Raw genomic sequence first — 6,466 nt, 5'->3', positions numbered from 1 at the left:
GGCTGGAGTGTCCCCGGGGGCTGTCTGGGAGCCGGAGTTGGGGCTGGAGAGAGGGATAAGGCTCTCTTGTGCGTGGGGTCACTGCTCTGGCACCCAGGGGCTGCAGCAGGACAGCATGTCCAGGAGCCAGGCTCTGGGAACATGGAGCACGTCTCCCATCTCAGGATGTGGTACTGGTGGAGCTCAGGGTCGCACGCTCCTCCTGGAGATGCAGAGGTCTTTATACCCATGTATGGGTCATTCACAGCTGGAAATCCAATCCCAGGGGGATCTGCTCTCCCTTTCTCCCTGTATCTCCCTTCCCACCACATTTACACCCTCAGAAGAGCCTCAGAAGAAGCAGTGGGAGAGGTCCATCCAGGGAAGTGCAGTTCATGGTGTTTGCTCCCGAACAGCCATATTTCAGGCAGAGGAGTTGTCATCCTTCTTTCCCAGGTGCACCGAGGAGTTTCCTTGTCAGACACTCCGGGCTGGAATCATTGCTGCGCTGGGCTCTCCTTGCACAAGGTGCTTCCCAGCCAGCTGCCTTGAGGGATCCAAAAGCCCCATCAGATGTTCAGGAGATGGCTGGGCTGATTTATAGCCCTCCTTGCACAGGGCAGGGCCTGCAGGAACAGCCCTTCCCACCCGGGCAGTGTGGAGACGGGAGCCAGGGATCCGAGGGGGATCTCTGGGCAGGGCAGGAGGGTGTCCCGGCAGCCTGCTGGGAATTGCTGTGCTCTCCCACAGGCCATGCCAGCCCGGCCCCGGACACGGGAGCAGGGAACAGCAGGGCCTTATAAGGAAGCAAAATCCCTCAAGACAATCCCACAATCCCTGACAAGACAGCGGGACCTGCCAGGGCCGTGCCTCAGCGCCGGCACCGCGGAACCAGCGAGCCCAGCGCGGCGGGAGAGCTCCAGGGCCATGGAGTGTGCCTGATTCCCACCCTGTCACCAGCCCAGAGCACTGAGGAATTCCTGGGACACCTCCAGGGTGGTCTCTGCAAACCTCCCTGGGCAGTTCCAGTGCCTGAGCACCCTTTCCATAGGGAAATTTCTGATGATGTCCTCTCCTGTCAGGAGTTGTGCAGAGCCACAAGGTCCCCCCTGAGCCTCCTTTTCTCCAGGCTGAGCCCCTTCCCAGCTCCCTCAGCCCCTCCTGGGGCTCCATTCCCTTCCCATCTCCGTTCCCTGCCCCGGACACGCTCCAGCCCCTCCAGGGCTCTCCTGGCAGGAGGGGCCCAGAGCTGCCCCCAGCACTGGAGGTGCCCCAGCACAGCCCAGGGCCAATGGCCTCTTGCTCACCTGGGTTTGTGTCCAGCCACTGGCACCCCCAGGTGCTTTTCCAGCATTCCGGCCCCTCTGCCCCGGCCCGGAGCGCTGCCTGGTTCTCCCTGTCTGGGAATGGGGTGCAGAGAGTGTGGGTGCTCCTGCCCAGGTGAGCCAGGGCTGAGCGCAGGGGCATGGCTGCTGCATGAGCCAGCCCAGGGAGCCTCACCAGGACCTTGGCCTGGGAGAAGGGAGCGGAGCTGCAAAACCAAAGGTGGAAAAGCATCCGTGGGATTTTGGAGATGGCTTTTCCACGTCCTTCCTCCCGCAGTGGGTACCACATCCCTTCCACTCCTGTGCTGGGCATCCCATCCCACCAGGGCTGTGATGCTGGGCAAGATCAGCCATCCTGCCTGGCTGCTGAGCATCCCCCTGGATGTGTGCACCTCCTTCCCCTGGGGCCGGGCATCCCACCCGGCTGCTGAGCATCCTCTCTCGGGGCACGGAGCCCCGCAGCCCGGTGCCACCTCTCGTGTGGCCACATGCGCGGGTGGCTGTCGCGGGCTGTCCCCGGAGCTGCCCGGCCCGGCCCGGCCCGGCGCTGTTTACTGCTTCACCCCAGCGCTTCCTGGGCTGGTGTCTGAAAATAGATATTTTTAACCTTTCAAAAATAGAAAGTCTCGCAGAACAGCAGCTCCTGTTTTTCCATTCCCTTCTCGTTTCTTCTCAGGGCGACGGAACCCGAGCCGGGGGCGGCGGGACGCGGCCCCGTAAACAGGCTCCGCGAAAGGGGCTCCGGGGACAGCGCACGTGTGCCTGGAGCGCGGAAAGAAAGGTAAGAGAGAGAAGGAGAGGGAAAAAAATCAACTAGAAAGGCCGGCCACTTTTCACACGGAGCCTTATTTGGTATTTTCATGAAAAGTTATATCTTCACACTGTAAAAAACGCCACTTATTACTCATGCTTTACTAGGTAAGTGTGTTTTCCTTGGCAGCCGGCGCTCTGGGGTTTTTTTCTCACTTCACTACTGCCGTACACGCTATTTCGAAGGTTTCATTAGTTTCTCCATCGGAGCTGGCGCTGCTCCGCTGTCTGAGGCCGGGCTGTTAAAGCCAGCCCAGACACAGCCGCTGTTTGTTCGGCACCTCGGGGCTGTGAAACCCCAGCGCGGGGCCCGCAGCGCCCTCTGAGCCCGCGGGGACGCGGCTGTCACCGCTGTCACCTGCCCTCCGTGCCGCGCTGGGGACAGCGCTGTCCCCTGTCACAGAGCGGGGGTGCCACGCCATCCCCTGGTCGCTACAGGTGCGTGGGTGTCACCCCACCCCATGAAACGCATCCATGTCACCCTCTCCCGTGACCTCTGTGCAGAGCGGCATGCCACCCTCTCCCTGCTGTCACTGCGGTGTCACACTGTCCCCACACGTGTGGGTGTCACCAATGCCCGTGCACTGCCTCTGCGTGGGCATCAGCCAGCCCCTGGGCCGTGCCACCACTGTGGGCGGCCGCCACCTCGTCCTCGGCGTCACTCCCCGGGCCATCAGCCTGTCCCCAGGGCTGCGACATGCCCGTGGGTGTCACCGTGTCCCTGCAGACACACGGATGGCACTTTGTCCCCAGGGCTGCGACATGCCCGTGGGTGTCCCAGGGTCCCTGCACACACACAGGTGTCACTTTGTCCCCAGGGCTGTGACATGGCCGTGGGCGTGCCCGTGTCCCCGCAGAGGCCCGCAGTGTCCCCGCAGCCCCCTGGTTCCCCGCTGGGGACAGCGGGCGGTGTCGCAGCCCCGTGGCCGCTGCCGCCCCCGGGCCGCCTGGCCGCGCTCCCCAGCCGCTCTCAAAGCCAGCTTTGTGTTTCACGGCCAGGCCCTCGCTTGGCACACGATTTTAATTAGAGTCTGGTTACACGGCTCGGCAGATGTGGAATGTATTTCTTAGCCCAGGTGGAATAAATCTATTGCCATAAAAACCAACCCCCCCCGTTATTAAACTCTCCCTTCTAAATAGCCCAGTATTGAGATGCACAGCCCCCCGGCCCCGCGCCCGCTCCCCCTCAATGCAAAGCCTTTTCTAAGTGCTTAATGAGCTTTAATTTTATTATATTCCCTGCCTGCACGGAACCGGCTTCTGGTGCTGGCACGGGCTCCGGGGTCCCGGCCCCTCTGCCAGGGGTGCAGGGGCCGGTCAGACCCTGGCCGAGGGCTTGGGGTGCCCACGGGGGCTGCTCGGGCTGGGGGCACCCATCGTGGCATCCCCGGGGACAGGGGACAGCTCCCCGCAGCCTGGAGCCCGGGTGTGCTGGGGTAGTGCAGGGTGCGATGTCCCGGTCACCCAGGGACAGCCCTGCCCTCGGCGGGTCCCTTGTGGTGTTCGGGATGTCCCCAGGGATGGCACAGGGCGAGGGGCAGTGCCAGGCCCCAGGTGACAGGGGCTGTGTGCCCGGGATGTCCCCAGGGTGCACAGAGGGTGTGGCTCCATCGGTCTGAGCAGTGCCATGGCCAGGGATGGCAATTTCAAAACTCACTGCAGGGGGAAAACCCAGCCAGGAAGCAGCAGCTGCTTCCCAAGAGCCCATCGCTCCCAGCTGGGACCAGGGCTGCACAGGGGAGAGGCTCTGGCCTGCTGGCATCAAAGCGAGGACCAGAGACCAGGGCAGAGCTTTGTCACCCACCTCAGTGCTCTGCTGAGCCTCTCAAAAAGCTCCAGGATGTCTGAAAGCTGAAACAAACACGGAGAGGGGAAAAGAGGAGGACATGGGAGAGGAGCACACACACAGTCCATCCCACAGGAGGAAAAGAGGAGGACATGGGAGAGGAGCACACACAGAGTCCATCCCACGGGAGGAAAAGAGGAGGACATGGGAGAGGAGCACACACAGAGTCCATCCCACGGGAGGAAAAGAGGAGGACATGGGAGAGGAGCACACACAGAGTCCATCCCATAGGATCACTGGGATGTCATTTGGCACAACTCTTCCACAAGCATCCCCCACTGCACCCTCCCTACCCACGGTGTTTGAAGAGCAAAATGCCAGGATTTGTGCCTGCAGGAGGTTCCTCCTCCCTCCCCACACCTCGGGAAAGGGAATAAAGCCGCAGGCCCTGCGAGGAGCGGAGCCTGAGCCCTGCCCACAGTTCCCAGCTGGGAGCCTTGGCAGTGGGCTCCCCCAGGACTGTTCCCCCAGCTGCCTCTCCTCTGGCTGGGCATGTGCAGCCCCTCGTGTGCCAAGGAGCTGAGGATGACGTTATCCCCTCCCAGGGCAGGTGTGGGGAGCACGGCTGCTCCCTGGGTGCAGAGCCCCAGGGCCATGGGGGACCAGCCCCACCATGAACAGGGACCCCAGGCTGGGGGGCAGCAGCACCTTGAGCTGTCCTGGAGCCCTGAGCAGGGATCAGGCTGCTCTGCTGCTGCAATCTCCAGAGGAAAGAGCTGGGAGCCAGAGCTGAGCTGAGAAAAACCCAGCTTCTGTGATCCCACAGAGGAAATGACCAGCTAGAAAGGGTTAAATTGCCATTTCAAAGGCAAAGCTTTCCTCAAAATCCCTTTGGATCAATCAGGGTTAACCCTGCTCTTGCCCTTTTTGGGGAACAGAGTCAGCCTGGGCCAGCATTGGGTGAGGCTGATCCAGAAACCCCACGCCAGTCCTGTGACCTCTTGCTTGTTAGCAGGTCAGCACAACCTGGAGAGTTTGCCCTGGGAACTTTGGGTGTCCCTCACAGGCTGGGGGCTGCTTAGATGAAGGGCCAAACTTTATTCATCTCTAATCAAGCTTTTTGTTTTTGTTGGTAAGTCACACTCAGCTCCAAAGGCCAATAATCCACGCTGGAAGGCAGCACAGCCCTCTGCAGCTTTGCCTGGCCACCCCTTGGCCCAGGGGGTGATGGCTCAGTGATGCAGGCACTGGAAGCCTCCAGCCCCTGTGGAACTGGCCCTTCCTGACCCCAGGGAAGCTGGGGGGGAAGGACAGTGTGCAGCTCCCCTCTGTGCCTGCCCAGGCCATCCTGGCTCCCCCTCTGCCCTGGGGAGGAGCAGGACCCACGCTGGTGTCTGTGTAACCTCTCAGGACGTGCTCAAAGCACCCTGGAAGGGCATCAGTGTTTGCACTCACTTTCCAGGGCCCATCTTCCTGCATAGAGCAGGAGCTGGCAGCCTGATGGGGTTTGGGGGAGCCCCCTGGGTCCCTCTGCAGCCCCCTGCCAAATGCAGCCCTCAGTGAGCACAGCTCCCCTCTCCCAGGCTTTCCTGTGAACACTGCACCCTCCAGCACTCAGCACCAAGCTAAAAACACATGTATGGACAGGTGGGGTAAAAAAAAACTAAACCCCAAATTCTGGGATGTTGGGATGGACACTGACACTGCAGGTGGTGCTGTGGGAACACCTGCCTACGTTTGCCATCTAGACAGTTTTCTTGGAGACCTGCCTGCCCATCCCTTTTTGACCTGTGGGTTCAATACCTGGTGTTTCCCCTTGCCTGGAGGCTGGAGGATGCATTGGTGGGGTTATCCTGGGGTTCATCCCTGAGTGGGGCTCTGTTCCATGGGGTGTGTGTCTGTTTGGGGGTCTGATGCCATGGGGCATAGCAAGGGAAGCTGCCAGTCCTCACCGCTCAGCCCCAAAGCTGGAAGAGGAGCCAAAGATGTGGCCAACTCTCTTTCCCTGCCCCTTGTCCCTGTATCTACTGGTCCATCGGGATTATTTGCACTGTCTGTGCAGCTGGGAGGCAAAAGGAGGTGTCTGGGCCAAGCAGTCCTCCTTACTTCATTTTCAGCTGTTTGCAAAGCCCCTGATCAGACGACCCAGATGGTGCTAAATGGCCATGAAGGACCATTAGACAGTGGGTCATTGTCGTGCTCCTTGACTTAGCTAATTGTGATGGGCCTGAACTAATTAATTTCTACCCAAAAAAGTAGCACTGAATCATGGTCCTTTGGCAGCACTGGTGAGAAGGAGTTGTAATCAAGTTTTGGCTTTATCCAGCCTGTACAAACAGGGATCTCTGCTGGAGCCACACGCTTCCATGGCCACGAAACAGGGGAGCAAGGAAAGCCACGCAGAGGTTCAGTCAGAGTGATCTCCCTCATCCCACGGGGCAGGAGAGCCCTGGGACAATCCAGCAGCTCCTTTGTGCCCTGTGTCTGTCCTGCCTGCCCTCTGGAGTGGCCACATTTGGGAAATTTGGGGATGGGCCCAGGCCAGGCCTCCTGCAGGAGGAGAGGC

This window comes from Ammospiza caudacuta, chromosome 2, assembly GCF_027887145.1.
Source record: "Ammospiza caudacuta isolate bAmmCau1 chromosome 2, bAmmCau1.pri, whole genome shotgun sequence".
In the NCBI taxonomy this organism is placed as follows: Eukaryota; Metazoa; Chordata; class Aves; order Passeriformes; family Passerellidae; genus Ammospiza; species Ammospiza caudacuta.
The sequence above is the reverse complement of the archived record's forward strand: the minus strand, read 5'-3'. Positions refer to the sequence as shown.